Source organism: Mus musculus, chromosome 3 (assembly GCF_000001635.26).
Source record: "Mus musculus strain C57BL/6J chromosome 3, GRCm38.p6 C57BL/6J".
Lineage (NCBI taxonomy): Eukaryota > Metazoa > Chordata > Mammalia > Rodentia > Muridae > Mus > Mus musculus.
The window spans coordinates 37,679,277-37,695,613 of record NC_000069.6 but is presented as its reverse complement, the minus strand read 5'-3'; the positions used below and the strand labels follow the sequence as shown (position 1 = coordinate 37,695,613).

The 16,337-nt window shown below is 45.4% G+C and overlaps 1 long non-coding RNA gene across 1 annotated transcript; it reads left to right on the top strand.

Moving 5' to 3' along the window:
* The first annotated feature begins 678 nt into the window (after positions 1–678).
* On the top strand, positions 679–5,150 carry Gm42211. The gene is made up of 2 exons (XR_880785.2): positions 679–825; positions 4,792–5,150. It is a non-coding gene; the product is annotated as a predicted gene, 42211 (long non-coding RNA).
* Positions 5,151–16,337: the final 11,187 nt, after the last annotated feature.

Sequence of the window (16,337 nt, the reverse complement as noted above, 5' to 3'; positions counted from 1 at the left end):
TATCTTAGTTGTTTTCCTACTCTTCTTGTGAAGGGCCACCACAACCAAGGCAACTCAGAAAGTATTTAACTTGTGGGTTCACAGTTCCAGAAGGTGGGAGCATAATAACAGAAAGGTAGGGGTGGTGCTGGAGCAGTAGCTGAGGTCCATACACATAAGGCAGAAAGAGGGTCAACTGGGAATGAGGGCTTTTGAAACTTCAATGCCCACCCACACAGTGACACACCTCCTCCAATAAGGCCACACCTCCTAATCCTTCCTAAATCGTTCATGAACTGGGGACCAAGCATTCAAATATATGAACCTATGGTGGGTATTCTTTCAATCAAACCATTACAGTGGTACTGTGCAGCCACTGTAAAAATCAGTATGGCGGTCCTCAAGACGCTCAAAGCAAGACTGTGTGATGTGTCTTACACATGTACTCCTAGCAATTATGCAGCAGAGGCAGGATGACCACTACAAGTTCAAGAAAAGTCTGAGCTATATAATGAGACTTTGTCTCAAATTACTTAATTAGTTAATTAATCAAACTTACCAGGCAATTCTGTTATCACTCTCTTTGGCAGACATAGGAAGGAATTTATTAACGCACTAAGGGTTGCCTGTACATCCATGGTGATTGTCACATATTTCCAATAGCTAAGATACAGCATCTGCCTGAACATCCATCAACAGATGAGCCAAGAAAGGAAATGTGGCAAATATGCCCAATGGAGTTGCAGTCAGCCATAAAAATGAAATTATTTCATTTTCAGAGACGTACATGGAACTGGAGATCATGGGACGTGAAAAAAACCAGACTCTGGAGACAACTGTTGTCTGGTTTGTATCATGAGTGGAATTTAGATTTAAAATAAAACACATATGTATGTATTTACATATATATTCATGCTTCTATAGGACATGGAAGGAGAAGGAGGAATATTTGGGGAATGTGGAATGGGAAGAGGAAAAGCAAGAGTTCTGTGGGGGGTCGGTTGAGTGCACATATGACCCCGCAAAAGGAAAACCAGAATTCTGCACTAAAACATCGTCAAATGCTTGTCTGAAAGCCTCAAAATAATCCAACTCATGGACTGAAGAAGAAATACCAAGGGTAATCAGTAGTAGACTTAGAGCTAAAGACTGAAGGAGAAAAACAGAACTTTTAGACCAGAAGCAACTGAGATAAAGTGTGGGTACCAAAATGTATGTGTGTTAAGTGTTGATGGTTTCAATAGATGAAGAGGAGGCAAGACTCTAAGTACAGTGTGTGTGTGTGGTGGGGGGGAGTTGTTAATCCTGGGAGAAAAATATGAATTAAACCTACTTCAAGACTTAGATAAAACTGTCTAGAAAGCACCGTGTGAAAGAGAAGCTTATACAAGATCTGTGAAAGAAATGGAGCTAAGCTAGTGTTCCTCTTCAAAACAAACACCACACTCACGTGGTCTTCTAGAGCAGTTCCACTAGACAGCTAAAAGGTTCATAATTCCAAAGTTATAACAACTTTTCCCAGAAGGAAGGAAAGGGGACTAAGATCTCACAGTATTTTTATAAAGTTAATATAACTGCAATATGTCTGAGTTAGACAGGCACAGTGCAAGAAAGGGAAATTACAGACCAATCCCACTTACAAAACTCCAGTATGCTGAATAAAGTATGAGTCTACTGAATTCAGCCGGAAATTAAACAGAAATGTCAGTGAACACCGTTTACTGACTCGTTACAAGACAAGCTGAACATTTAAAAACCTCTGGCCATACAGCAGATTAGAGAAGAATGCCGCTTCAACAGATCCAGGCAAGTGTCCAATATCATGTAGCTCTCACTCATGAGCCCTAGATAATCTAGAAAGCTCTAGAAAGCCAGGGAGATATCCTGAACTTAATCACAGATTCTAACAAACCAAGACAACCAACACAGGACCTCTGGGTTAAACAGAAAAAGGGAAGTTGGTGGGAAGTTGAAAACAATTTCCCCACTGCTCTTCTTGATCAGAATTATACAGTTTGGGCTCACACATACGTAAGGCACGGACGCCCAGTGCAGGGACGGGTCACTCCTCTCTCAGCCCCAGACCCCTGCCAATCACTTTTAATGTAAATAAATAACCAGACACTGTGGTTGTGTGCTAGTCTCTATGGGGTCAGTGTAAGTTGGTTTCTATAGAACAGAGCGTTTTATACAAGGATGCAGTTAGGTTCTTGCCTTATGAGGTCAGATAATGGGATTCATGAAAGACAAAACACATCTATGAAGCCAAGGGGCTGAAGCCATCAGCTCTCTCAGGTGGCAGAGTGGCCTCTCAGGAAGGATATATGAGTCCTTCCATTTGACACTAATTCCCCTCCCATCCTTCTATGTGTATCCACTGACCCCCTGATTTCAAGGTGAGTTCCCATATTTATCTACATGGAGATGCTTCTTCAGCCTGTGCTGTACTCCCCAGTCAAAACCACAATCAAAACCACAGTGGGGGGAGGAGAAAGGGGGCGGGGAAGAGAGGGGACAGGAGGAAAGGGAAGCACGCTGCCTAAATTATACAGTAAGGCCTGAAGTTCTGGAGGTGGAGAGAACAAGAGCAGAGGATTAAGTAGGAACTCAGCCACAAGTGCTCGCATGCTCGAAGTGGCCCCATCTTCAGGCTGCTGTGGGGACCCATCTGTGCAGTTGACAGTCAGGGAGAGGTGACAAAGGAGACAGCGGAAGGATCCAGAATGAACTTCTCATCAGCCTCACTGCCATGATCTGCCCACGCGGCAGTGATGTCTGGAGCCGAGTCTTTTCCGCCATTCTGAGGTGCAGACAGCTCGCAGGACACTCTACCAAGGAAACAGAGATGTGTTCAACAGATTCCACCAAGACTCGCTCTAACAGACTAGAAACTTCACCCGATGTACTTGCCCTTCAGATCACCTCAGAGCTGATAATATTTGAAGAACAAGAGACTATAAATCCTCATTTGTAGGCAACCAGTAAGAAGAAAAATATTCATGGTATGATCTGCTTCTTAGAAAGATATAGACTTAAGCATTGCACAGTGCTGTTTCTGTGCGTGGGCACATTTGGATGCAGCCCGTGTGGAGAATACAAGTCAACCTTGAATGTCCACCTCTATCACCCTCATCTTCATTTTTTTTTAAATTGGATATTTTCTTTGTTTACATTTCAAATGTTATTCCTTTTCCTGGTTTCCCCTCTGCAAACCCCCATCCCATTCCCCCCTTACCCTGCTTCTATGAAGGTGCTCCCCAACCCACCCACCCACCCACTTCCGTCTCACTGCCCTAGCATTCCCCTACACTGGGGCATCAAGCCGTCCCAGGACCAAGGGCCTCCCTCTCATTGATGCCAGATAAGGCCCCTTCAGCTCCTTCAGTCCTTCCCCTAACTCCTCCATTGGGGGCTCTGTGCTCAGTCTGATGGTTGGCTGCAAGCATCCATATCTGCATTGGTCAGGATCTGGCAGAGCCTCTCAGGAGACAGCTGTATGTTTCATGGAACTTGGAGCTCATTTATTGGCTTAGCTGAGTGTCCTTGACTACCAAAGATCCCCCTGTCTCTACCTCCCCAGCACTAGAATTAAAAGCATACACCAACACACTGTGTTTTTAAACATGGGTTCTGGAGATCAAACTAAAATCTTCATTCTTGTGCATCAAGCATTTTACCAACTCAGCCCCAAGATATGGTTCTCTGTCTGACATTGTCTCAAAGTTAATTCTAAATACTCCTACACTCCTATGTGTCCCTTACTCATAAAGAATTGCTCTGCCACCAGCACCGATTACTGCCTTCCTTTTAAATTTTTGATTCTCAAGAATCAGAGCTAAACATCTCTTCTCAGTTTAGAGAGCCTTAATTGTTCCTATTCACCTCTTTGGGGAAGCAGAACCCTTAGTGGAGAAACCTTCCTGAGAAGGCAATGGTCTATGGCTTTTAACCAGACATTTAACCAGACAGGTTAGTAAGTACTGGCTGGCCCTCTCCTGGTGCAGACTTACCTGTGACCCAGCCCTCTGTACCCCCAAAGGTGAGTGATTTGATCAGAAATCTACAAACTAGGATCCAGGCTGAGACCACAGGGCCAACAGAGGAATCAAGGGACACACGGGCAGACTGTCCACACCAGTGAGCCACCTTGTGTAGAAATGAAACAGTCTCAGCACGCCCTCAGTCTGAGCTCTAGTCACACTGTCCAACTCAGAGTTCCCATCACCTCTTTCCTACTTTGCACAGGACTTGTAAGGAAAAGAAGTGGACTATCTGTCCTGCTCCCCAAGCTCTTAACATCACGCCGAGGACATGAGAAGTATGATTGACCTTGAACAGTAGGGACATTAGGATGTCATCAAAAGTCCATGTGACTTGACTCCTCCAAAAACCAGGTCTGCTGTTGAGCTGAAGCCTTCCCAGCGCACCAGCAGTAGGTTAGCACATACTCTGCTCACCACGTTCATATGTGCATGTGGACTGAGAATCACGAGACAGCCAAGACTGAAGACAGCATCCTTTTACTGAAATGAGCAACGCGTGGGGAGTAAATCACCCACATTGCTACGGCTGCAGCATCCCCAGACTTTAAAGGTGGGGCAACATTTGAGGACCATGGTCATGGTTGTACTCCACAGCCCATCTGCATCTTGATGTTTGTTACATTTCTCCTGTCTGAAACTGGCCTAACTGTATCTGTCAGTTTTAACTTTTCAATGTGAATTTTATGATAGTCACAAAATTGACTCTATATATGTACATACATTGTGTGTATTAGTGACACATCTAACTCAATTATTTATCTCTTTCTAGGTCACACAATTCATCTGGTTTGTTCAAACTTTGGAAACCTTCCTCCAGTCCTCAGATAACAGAACCGAAGAAGTTCAGATCTAGGTTGACTGGCTGTCATTTTTTTCTCCAGCTGTGTCTAATTTCTAGTAGAGACCCTCCTGTCAGTATGGATCACCCCCATACATCATCAGAAGCTCAAGTACCTCTTATGAGTGTTACCTACAGATTAACTGTCTCACACACACACACACACACACACACACACACACACACACACACACACACACTAAAATGGCTGAGGATTTATCTTCGCTGGTGAGAAATGTGGAACCTTGTTATTTAAAGTAAGGAATAGATGAGTGAAGGACAGGAACTCATGTCAAGAGTCTCTGGTATTTTTCATTTTATCATTGGCCAGATAGATGGAAGGATGGATGGATGGATAGATGAATGGGTGGGGGATGGGTGGGGGATGGGTGAGTGGATGGATAGATTCATGGGTGGATGGAAAGCTGGACAGATGGATGAACCCAGGGCCTCAAGCATGTAAAAAATTCATTGTGTCACTGAGCTATACTCTCTACCCTCCGAGGGTCCCTTTTCTTTTTTAACTTTCATTTGTTAGAAAAGTTGGCCTTTTGAAAATGGTCATCTAGCAACTTGCCATGATCAGCCACAGCTTTGGGAGTAGGATCTCCCTGGGAACTGCCTCATGGGGATCCAGATGAGGAGATATGGCACAAACTGGTGCTGAGAGCTGATGGGTGTGCTCATCCTCAGTCAGATGTGTGGGATCCATGTCTGTCACTCAGCAGCCCTGGACCGTGGAAGAAGGCTTCTCAGAAAATCCCAGAGTTCACCTGCTGCCACCAAGGTTTTGAAAACTGCTTCAAGTGTTTTGGGTTGTAGACTTAGCATCCTTCTTCTGACATCTGGGGGGCATTCCCTGACCATGAAGGCCAGCTTTCTGACCTCTGCACTGGGATAGCCCTTTCCTGAGTACCTAAATCTAGATTAAACCCTATGCATCTAAAACCACAGGTGAATTCTACCTTCCTAGCCAGTCTGTCTGTCTGTCTGTCTGTTCGTCCACTTGTTTAGGAGTGTCATCTACCTAGCCCCTACAGATAGCCACACTCAGGTAAAAAGTCCCCATCTCTGTGGTTTCAAATGACTGTTCCTACTGTAAAAAGAAGCCAGACTTCACAGAGAAAGGGCTTCTCAGCCTCATATTAAGTCCCAAGAATTCCAGCCAATTATTCTTTACAATATCAGGCTAGCTAGTTATTTGCAACTATTCTGCTCTTATAAAAAATAATACATCTTAGTTTTATAATCACATTTTTGTTGGCATCTCCAGTAACCGAAAATGAATCTGTATCTCTTAGCAGGTATCTTAAATTCCCATTTACAAGTGGAAAGGCTGACTGAATGGTCCTGGCTGACATTACAGTCCTTACTTCAGAATACCATTAAAAAAAAAATCCAACACCATTTGAAATAGAAAATTTCAAAAAATAATGGCAATATTTTATAGCCAGTCCCATGAATATTATAAGGGGCCACACCTTGAAACTTCATTTTTAACTTAAAAATACAAGCCACACAACTCCAAGTGATTAATTTTAACTTTTAGGAACATTTTATTGTATTTTTCCTGAGGATTTTTACTCAAAATTTTCCACGTCTGGCTTTTCCCACTGTGTGTTAGCTCCGGTCTCTGACAAGCCTTCTAACTGTACTCACAGATAATGGGAGGCTGGAGGGGGTGTGGAGGGGGTGAGTGAATGATTGATTGGCTGAGATAGGAACTGTGGGAGAGAGACTGGGGAAGACAATAGGGCCTCATATGTCCAAAGCTTCCTTTCCAGGATGGTCTGCTTTTCTTTCTATTGTGAGAAAACACTGACCAAAGGAGCGAAGGTTTATTTGTCTTACACTTCCAGGACACAGCCCATTACTGAGGGAGGTCAGGGCAGGCACTCAAACAAGAACTTGAAGCAGGAACCATGAAGGGACTCTGCTTGATGACTTGTTCTCGGGCTCACATTCAGCTGGCTTTCTTACATAGCCTGGGACCACCAGTCTAGGGATGGTACCACCCACAGTGGGCTGAGCACTCCTACATCACTCAACAGTCAGGACAGCTTCCTATCCGTGATCTCACTGGCCAATGTGATCTCACGATTGATGGGTCCCTTCTCTGGTAAATCCAGGCTGTGCCAAGTTGACAGGGAAAGCTAACTAGGATGGCCAGACTTCTCCAGTCAGGGTGTCAAGACTGCAGGGGCATTGACTGCATCTTCTATAACGCTGAGAGTCTGCCTTCTCTGGAGTAGGAGCCACCGTGCTGCTCCCTAAGGACCATCCATGTCCTCTCACCTTGCCTCTGCTGCATGGAGTGACTCCGCAGGACCCTCCATCTCAAACACACCACCAATGTGTCACACGCCTTCCCTTTCTCTGTCCCTCCCTCCCTTTTGTCTCCCTTCCCCTGTACCTGGGCCCATCTTAGTAGCAGATATGAAGGAGGATGTAAAAGCAAAGGCCGCTGTCCCTGGTGTCCTGTAATTGAAGGAACTCTTGGACAGAAGTCCTTCCTCTCTGAGTCCTGTGCTGTTATCCACCAGCGACCCTTCACAAAGTTGGTGCTATGCCCTCTATGACCGCTGTGGAGCTTGTGTAAAGTTCCCCAGGTCTGCTTTGGTCTTCAGGTGGGGGTCAGAGCACAAAAAGCACTGAGAGGTTCAAGTAGGGAATAGTGACCTTCTGGAGTAGATTTAGTTTCAGTGATTTAGGGCAACTCCTGTTGTGGACTTAAAACTTAAAATAATAATAATTAATAATCAAGGCATTAAACCTGGCTTAGTGCTGACTGGATGTCCAGCACTCGGAAGGGAAGCAAGATCACATGTTCAAGGTCATCCTCTGATGCGTGGTTAAGTTTGGACAGAGGAAAGAACTTAGGACCAAAGCCGTGTCAGGAAACACAAGTCAAACCAAGTACTGCTGCCTGCACAGCGTGAATGAGAGTGCTTGCTGAAAGCTGCAGTCCCTTTATGCATACCGTGATAATCCCCAAGTGCCTTTGCAGTTCTACAATCTCCTGGCATCTCCTCTGCCCCAAAGCTATACACACTTAATGCATGCTCAGTGTAATAAGACTATGCGGGAGAAGTCTCTGATGGACGAGTTCTGAACAAGTCCTTTTAAGGACTTGACGAATGGGTGAAATTCTAAGAGGAAGGAGCGATGTCACCAAGATGCCTGAGAGGAGGGCAGAGGGCGGGCAACTCTGCCGACCGGCAAGCAGCACTTACACAGGTAATCAGGTTTCTGCCTATGGAACGGAAAGAAGTTTCGGTTGGATCCGGTTCAACAGGACACGAGCCGGAAGGGCGGCTTTAGTCCTCTGATGTAAGACGTTATGTAAGTCAAACAAATGCGCCCGTCTTTCAGGAATGCCCCACACAAGCTGCACGAACCTTCCTTCGGGAGACAGCCAGGGTGAGAATGTTTGTCCACGCTGGGTTGGCAGTGCGCCTGCCTTGCACAACCCTCTCTGGAATCCATTACCACGCCCTGCCCCCAGCTCTCTCTGCATTCGGTGCAGGGCACTGACCCACATCAAAGTGGAGCCTTGTGGCTCCTACGTCCCCAGTGTGACAGGGAAGCTCCCTCTGCTGCAAGCAAGCCCACCTTGTCCTCACTCCTGTCTCTAATTGTGATTCTTAAGCCAACTTGGAGGAAAGAAATCCCAGCGAGGATGAGCAAATACGAGACTGAAAGAATAAAGGATAAAGACACGACCTTGTCTGGTTAGCATCCCCACCCTTAGCAACACCACAAAGTAGCGATGATCTGCAAGTTCAGCACCCAGGAGTCAAATGCAGGAGGGTCATGAGTGCCCGGCCAACTGGACCACATCCTGAGTTCCGGGCCCCTAGGGTTACATTGTTAAGACTTAGATTCCAAACAAAAGAGAATCAGACCTTCACTCCCTAAAAGCTACTAAGGAGCATGCCTCAGGTTAGAGCCAAATCAGCCTTTCCCTTGTCTTGGTATGATAAGACAAATTCAGTCCACACCATAAAAACCTTTAAAAAGCCATTGCTTTTGTACAATCCAGAGAGTGATCTATCTACATTAGCCATATTTTGAGGTTTGAATGGGTATGTTTTTTAAGTATACAAGTCAAAAGAAAAGAGGGAGGGAGAGAGAGGGAGGGAGGAAGGGAAAGAATCAGAAAGAGATTGAGTGGGTGAGCAAACATTGGCTAATTGACTGCTCAAAACACCCAGCAGAATTACACCGGGTAAGTCAAGGGGTCCGCTAACGTTCCTTCTCCCAGTGATCTTTCTCGCACTGTTGAACTTCCGGCTGTTCCTCCCCACTACAGACATTTTTATATTAGGGGGATAAACAATCGCATCCTCTCTTCTAGTTGTTCTCAGGGACAGTGTTTTCATTCCTGAGCTGTTTGTCGATTTTCTCTCTATCACAGACTCAGAAGGCAGCCAATCTCCAGACCTTGGGGGTGGGCACTTTGAGACAAATCTGTTTAGGTATGAAATGGGGCTGGCAACCCCACCTCCAGGCTCATCTTCTTGGTGAGTTCAAACAGCACATGACAATTTAACATCGTGCCCCTTACGGTTACATCACAAAAGTCAACAATCCCAGGGTCATTTAAAGGAGGGGTTAGATTGATCTCAGACCAATCACTACCAAATAAGGAGGGCTTATCAGTGAACTTCTAACCTCTTCTTTCTCGAAGGCCATATTTGTTACATCTGGGGACTGTGACCACTGAAGAGAGCAGCAACAATTATGAGCGAGGGCACGGGGTCCTCACTGCTCGCTGATGCTCCTGTACCCCTCACCCTCGCTTCATGGTAGAGGTGGCATGTCCCCAGCTTCTGAGCAACATAGTCAGTTTTCCCCTCAGCTGGCATTTGTGGCTCTCATCCTCACGTCTCAGCTCCTGAAGCGAGCCAAAAGCTTCCTACTGCTTTTATTTGGAAGTCTACACAGACACTGTGTCTCCAGGAGTCTGCTTTTTTTTTTTTTTTTTTTTTTTTTCCCCTAGACTGCTGTCATGCACGATTGTCATTAATCTTCTGGTCACTTCTAGCTCAGCTTGAAGAGTGGTTTTCCTCACTGGTGGCCAGGTATGCCCTAAGGTGGCATTTTATGGAAGTGGGGGAAAGAGATAGACAGACAGACAGATAGACAGACAGACAGACAGACAGACAGGTTCTCCCATTGAAGCTACACCCGATACTGCAGAAGCATTTGAAATCACAAGCTTTGACTTGAAGGTCATCTGGAGTCAGACTCCCAGAACACGCTCCTCTTCTTTCTTCTTCCTTCTTCTTCCTTCTTCCTCCTTCTTCCTCCTTCTTCCTCCTTCTTCCTCCTTCTTCCTCCTCCTTCTTCCTTCTTCTTCCTTCTTCCTCCTTCTTCCTCCTTCTTCCTCCTTCCTCCTCCTTCTTCCTCCTTCTTCCTCCTTCTTCCTTCTTCTTCCTTCTTCCTCCTTCCTCCTCTTCCTCCTCTCCCTCCTCCTCCTCCTCCTCCTCCTCCTCCTCCTTCTTCTTCTTCGGAAGCACTGGCTTCCTTATGGGCAAAGTGGGAATGACAGTGCAAATTACCCGGTCCAGATCTGCAACTGAAGTCCTAAAAGCTCCAAAATCAGAACTGTCCTGAGCACCTGCACCAGGTGACATGGGTCAGATTCCTCAGCTGTCTCGGTGGTAGACTATCAAACTACACACAGTATAGTCTATCAGAACGTGTCCAGGCTGCATGGAGGAGGTAAACAGAGAGATACAGGACTGCCTAGGCTCGGATCCCATTCCCAAGACACCTCACGATACATATGTAAACATGCCTAACTCAGGGGCAGAGGGAACCTAAAATTGAAAACACTGCTTGGCCGAGCATCTCAACTGCCTCTGAACTCAGGTTATCAGGTTTGGTGGCAATCGTCTTCACCTGTGGAACCATCTTGGTAGCCCTCGGAGTTCTAATTCTAACTGTATATTGTGGTGTTCTTACTTTTCTTCCTCACTGTTGTGTTAAGCCACTTTCCCGAGTGATACTCGGAAAACACAGCGTTCCCTCCCCCTTTACATGGAGAGGCAGGAGTGCTTCAGGGAGTCTTCTATGGGCAGATACCACGTTCCATCCCACCTGAGCAGCCTGAGCATCTGCAAGCAAGCTCTTCCTGTCCCTGGCTAGCAAGGATGGTATGCTCCAACTTGGTCCTCATGGGCAAGTCTGATTATCCACGGGCTGTAGTTAGGTGTCCGGAGGCAATGCTTGCCTTGGGGAAATGTATGGCGGAGCTGCCTTTCCCTAGCACATCTTCTAAAGAGACTGGGAAACAACTGTGTGGGAGATGGAAGTTAGGCAGTTGTTTTTATTATTACTATTAACAATATTTCACACTAGATCCACAGCAAGAAGTTGTACTAGGGCTTCAGTTCTCTTTAAAAAACGGGAAAGACTGGAGGAGGTAGGGGCAGGAGAGGCTGGATTCCTATGCCTCTCATGTCTACCTCCCCAGGGGCAATGGGAACTTCATCTGATGAGAGAACATCAGCTTACTCAGTTCCAAAACATACAGCACTTCCATAGTCTGCCATTCTGTGTGTGTGTGTGTGTTTGTATGACTATGTATGCGTATGTATGTGTGTGTTCAAGTGTGTGTGCACATGCATGTGTGTATGTGCAGAGGTGTATACATATATGTATGTATGTGCAAGAGTGTGAGTGTGTGTGCTCATGCATGTGCGTGTGCATGTAAGCACATGTGTGTACAGGTGTGTGTGTATGAATGTGTGTGTGTGTGTGTGTGTGTGTGTGTGTGTGTGTGTGTGTGTGTGTGTGTGTATAGGCCAGAGGTCAGCATGAGGACTAAGTGTTGTCCTTCCTCATCCTCCATCTTGTTTTTTGAGACAGGGTTTCTCACTGAACTTGACAGACTCCACCAGCCTAGCTAGCCGATGAGCTCCAGGGATTTGCCTATCTCTGTTCCCATACTTAGTGCTGGGGTTCCACACATACCGGACCAGGCTGGGGATCCACAGTCAGATTTTCATGCTTGCATAGCAAGCACTTAACCTGCTGAGCAGCCTTCCCAACCCCAAGCACTGTCATATTCATAACGAAATACAGTACAGCAGCCTCGGTCTGTCCACAGACATTGACAGCTTCCAGGGGGGAAACACATGCAAACTACAAACCACTCTTTTTACCCTCTAATAATATCCTATGAAATTGCATTAAAGTGTGGTTGTTTTCTTAGTATGGATAAATTGAAACAAACTGTTCCATCAAAAATAGTTACTTTTCTTCTTGAGATATTTCTAAACCAATTAATAAGGACAACAGCCAAAATAGCCTGGAGAGTACATTATTTAAATTTAAACGGCATCCTAGTGAAGTAACTGTTTTTGAAAAGTTCAAATCTTAAATGAACTACAAATGTTCAATAATAGGAGATAATCATTATTAATATTATGAAACTGTAAACATTAGATATAAGCTCAAATGGGTAAACTTCTCAAGGGACACTTTTTAGGTTATTCAACCTTTAGTAAGCATCAAGGTCCAAGGTCCAGGTGCTTTCTCTACTGTCTGTGTCTGTTTCTGTCTCTTCCCTCCCTCCCCTCATTTCTCTCCACTCCTTCTCCTCTTCATCTTCAATGTAAAACCCTTAGGAGCTCCCAACCACTATAGTGTACCTGAACCAAAGTAGCCCTCTTTCTTTGAAAATTATCATAAAATTGAACAAAATACTTGTTTCTAGAAATGAAGGACAGGCAGCCAAGATTATAATCCCTTTGGGTGCAGAAACTCAACACTAGTCTCTGGGGATGCCCAGCTCTCTTACCCTAGGGAAATTTCCTCAACAAGGCAAACTAGCTACTTCTGTGTCACTAGGACCATAATTCGGACAGAAGCAACCTGAGAGAGGAAGGCTGATTTGGGGAATGATTCCAGAAGGCTCAGTCCATGGTTGTTCCGGCTCCATGCCTAGTTCAGATGGTCATAGCAACAGAAGCATATGGCTAAGGGTAGTGGTTCATACCACAGCACATAGGAGACAGAGAGAGACAGAGACACACATCAAGTAGCCAAGGATAACATTCATAAAGACTTTTCCCAGTCACCTACGTCCCTGCCTAGGACCTTCTCTCAGATTTTCCTGAACTTCCTAAACGGCGTCACTAGCTGGGGATCAAATATGCAAGATAGGATTTCACGGGAGATAGATCAGATTCAAACTCTAACTCTAGGTGAACAGCAGTGCATGACATTGGGGCTGCTCTGAACAAGCTGAGATCAGAACTCGGGACAGCTAGAATGGTGGGAATCTGTGGGCAAGCAAAGAACTACACAGAAAGGGAGTTGCTGAGGTCTCTGTGGGAGCCTGACATGGTCTGTGGTTAGAGGCAGCACTGGACACACAGTGGTAAGGTAACCCGAGGCTCACTACAAAAAACAGCTAGTGTTGGTTCCCAACCTGTGGGTCTTGACAGCCATGGGGATGCATATCTATCAGATATTTACATTATAATTCATAACAGTAGCAAAATTACAATTTTGAAGTAGCAATTATGGTTGGGGGTCACCACGACATGAGGAACTGTATTAAAGAGCCGAAGGGTTAGAAAGGTTGAGAACCACTGAGCCAAGTGATTGCGAGTAAGCTCTGCACTGATGGAGGGTCCCCTGCCAGAGCAGCACATTGTGGGCAGCCCATTATCACCCTGGTAACTCACCTGAAACGCTGAAGTTTGTGTCTCAGAATGTTCTGCTGCCAGCCTGCCCTAGCTCACCTAGAACCTGCCCAGACAGGATTTGTGGGAAGACAGAGCTTGAGAGATAGTCTAACCGAACTGTCTGCTAACTCAGGAGTCATTCCTTGCAGGAAGGTAGTAGCCCAAAGCTTTTACAACAAGGCATGAGAAGACCTGACGTCATAAGTCATAGATTTAATGCACAAAATTTGAATGCAATTGGGACATGAGGGCTCTGACCTTATCAATGGGTTTATAATTTGATGCCATTACTGGGAAGTGGCAGGGACCAGGTACACTGAAAACACGCTGCGGATGGGCATCTGGTCCAGGGATCTAGCCCTCTCTCAGTCTGTTTCCTGCCTGCTGTTGTGTGAGCATCCTCTTCCATCCCACACTCCTGCTACAATAGCATTATGTTTCAGGCACAAAGCAATAGATCCCATTGATCCTGGATAATGTAAATCTGATAGTATTCAACTCTGAAGAAAAATGAAATCATAAATTTGGCAGGAAAAGGGATGGACTTAGAATGTATAATGCCAAGCAAAGTTACACAATCTCAGAAATAAAAATAATTGCTCATTCTCCCTGATATCCTGACCCTAGCCTATAGTAGATGTGTGTGTGTATACACATTATATACATCATATATTGTGCATACACATATAAACATAGAATAATATGTGGCAAGAATGAGAAGGATCAGTCTCTGGGTGACAGAGAAAGTTTTGAGGGGTTGGGGCAGACTCTGGGTGATAGAAAAGGGTTAGATGGGGGGGTCAGACTCTGGATGATGGAGAAGAGTTGGATGCAGGGACAGACTCTGCGTGCGTGATGGAGAAGGGTTGGATGGGGGGTCAGACTCTGGGTGATGGAGAAGGGTTGGATGCAGGGACAGACTCTTGGTGATGGAGAAGGTTGGATGCTGGTGGTAACCACGTGAGTCATAATGACCTATAAAGTTCACTGTTTTTCAGTTTCAACTCTGTCATGGATTTTGAGGGAGGGAGCTTGTGGTGAGGGTATGGAGGGGAATTGGCTGAGTCACTTGTCACAAAAACAAGAAGACTTAGGTTCCATCACCCAGAACTCATGTAAAAATGCCAAGGGTGGTAGTACATACTTGTAAACCCAGTGCTAAGAAAGTGGTGACACTCAGCTGCCCACTGCTCTGTGGCCAAACAGCCTAGTTACTCCATGATCTCAAACCAAGAGACAGTCTGTCTCAAAAAGAGTGGACACGCCCTGAGGAGCAATCCCTGAGGCTGTCTTCTGGCTTCTACACACATGTACACATGTGCACCTGCAACTGCACACATGCACAGACATGTGTACACAACAGAAACCAGTGTGCATTTAAAAAGAAGGTGACATAGAAGCTATCAGGTAAGGACGGCACAGTCTGCAGAAACAAGACACAGAGACTGCTCAGCTGCCCTTCAGCCCAAGAAGCCAAGTGCTGAGTTGCAGGTGGAAATAAGAGGCCAGAAAGGTAAGTCACTGTCCCTTTAACAAGACTGCATCCCTTCTTGTGGTTTCCATAGAAGGAAACATTTGAAACGTGCAAGGCCAGCTTTACAGCCATGACTAATTACACTTCACATAAATAGGAAGAGCGGACGCTCTGGAGGGCTGGGATTTAATGAGATCAACAGAAGGAGAAAAGGAACAGCAGAGGACAGACAGACAGACAACAGGAGAGTGATAGACACAATCCTACTGAGCAATAGTCACAGTAAATGCAAGGAGACTAGAAACCCTAGCTTACAGGCACACATCACATAACAGGCAAGAAGGCATCAGAGATCCTGACTAGCAAAGATACATTACACAGAAATAGATACTTAGAAACAAAAAGTGAGTGACAGCATCCAGTACAAATAGTGAGTGTCTTTATTAATGTCAGGTAAGTAGACTTTCATAGAAAATGAAGACATTAGCTGGGTGGTGGTAGTGTACACCTTTAATCCCAGCACCAGGGGTGGGAGGAGGCAGGTGGATCTCTGAGTTCCAGGCCGGCCTGGTCTATAGCCAGGACTACACAGAGAAATCCTGTTTCAAAAAGCCAAACAAAACAAAATGAAAGCACTATATAAAAATAAATGAACTAAGTATGTATGGATCTGAAGACAGAACATTAAAATTTATAAGAGATTCAAAGGAAGACATAGAACAAAACAGTCAGACATTTCAGCAGCCCAAGGGTACATGTGGGAGGACCTAAGTTCGGATCCCAGCACCCACAAACAAAGGTGTGACCATGCACTAAGGGGTTGGTGACAGAAGAGCCCCTGGAGTTTGCTGGCAGCAGCCTTGCTCTGGGTTCAGGGAAGACCCTGTGTCAAAGGAATAAGGTGAAGAATAATAAATCAGACAGCAGGACCCCCAGTGTTGTTTACACATGTCATGAACCACACACACAGTGTACCTATACCACATACACACTACATTAAAATAATAATAATAAAGTAAAACTGTTTCTCCTGGAGAGAAGCTTGAGTCTACTAAATCGCTTCAGAACTGATGGCCACCTAAGCAAGAAAAAAGCCAACTCCTCTGAAGATGGTCAAATGCCAGAACAAGGTGTTGAACGCATAAATACAAGGCCGATGATCCCTACACGAGGCCTCCCTCATATCAGTGGCCACTAAGTGTAAATGCAAAAGTCAGAGTCTTTCAACCTTTCAGCGGTGTCCCTGATCCGGTCACAGAGTTACGGAGACAGCGCTCAACTTCACCCAGTGGCTACAGACA